This window comes from Arachis ipaensis, chromosome B02, assembly GCF_000816755.2.
Source record: "Arachis ipaensis cultivar K30076 chromosome B02, Araip1.1, whole genome shotgun sequence".
Lineage (NCBI taxonomy): Eukaryota > Viridiplantae > Streptophyta > Magnoliopsida > Fabales > Fabaceae > Arachis > Arachis ipaensis.
Window position 1 is genome coordinate 12,726,313 of NC_029786.2, and position 774 is coordinate 12,727,086.

Consider the following 774-nt stretch of genomic DNA (forward strand, 5'->3'; position numbering starts at 1 on the left):
ATATATTATATATAATGTAAGATAATTTTATCTAGCAATATATAATTGAGTAACAAAATTTTGTGATATATACGTGACCATACATGATTTAATTTTAAATTTTATACTCTGAAATCTCTTAATTGGATCCATCAATATATCTCTTCATTCCTTTTGTTGGAAAATTTTCTAAAAGAATTGAAAGAGACATGAAAGAAGAATAATGTAACAAGCTATGACATTACAAATAAAGAACCCTTTAGGATTTTCCTTTCTTCAATGTTTCTAAACGATTTCTTCATTCCCATTGTTCTCATTCAATCAGATTGTGAGTAGAAATCAACAATTATCAAAAGGGACACACGATGAGTATAAAAATTCAGAGGAAATGTGAGTTGAAGAGTGGTCCAAGCCATTAGGGTTTGCTATGAAGAAGGCATGTGGTGCAATGAAAAATTATGCAATATAATCCTTACCCTATCCTTGTTGATTGACCCCACTAAGATTATTATAATTTATAACTAGTGTTGTATGTGGCCCTGCATTAGCACTGAAACCAAAAAAGAAAAAAAAATAGTCTGTTTTCGATGTAAGAAAAGAAGAGTGTTAGGAAACTAATAGAATTTGTGATGGTTAGTCATTAATTAGTCATCATTAATATTTTTAATGGTGTGAAATAACATCTAATAATATAAGATTAATCATTTTTCTTTTAATGGTTAAGTGTTGATCAGATTTCAACAAAAGTGATAGCCCGACCCCTTAGACTTTTTCGTAACAAAAAATTTTTATCTA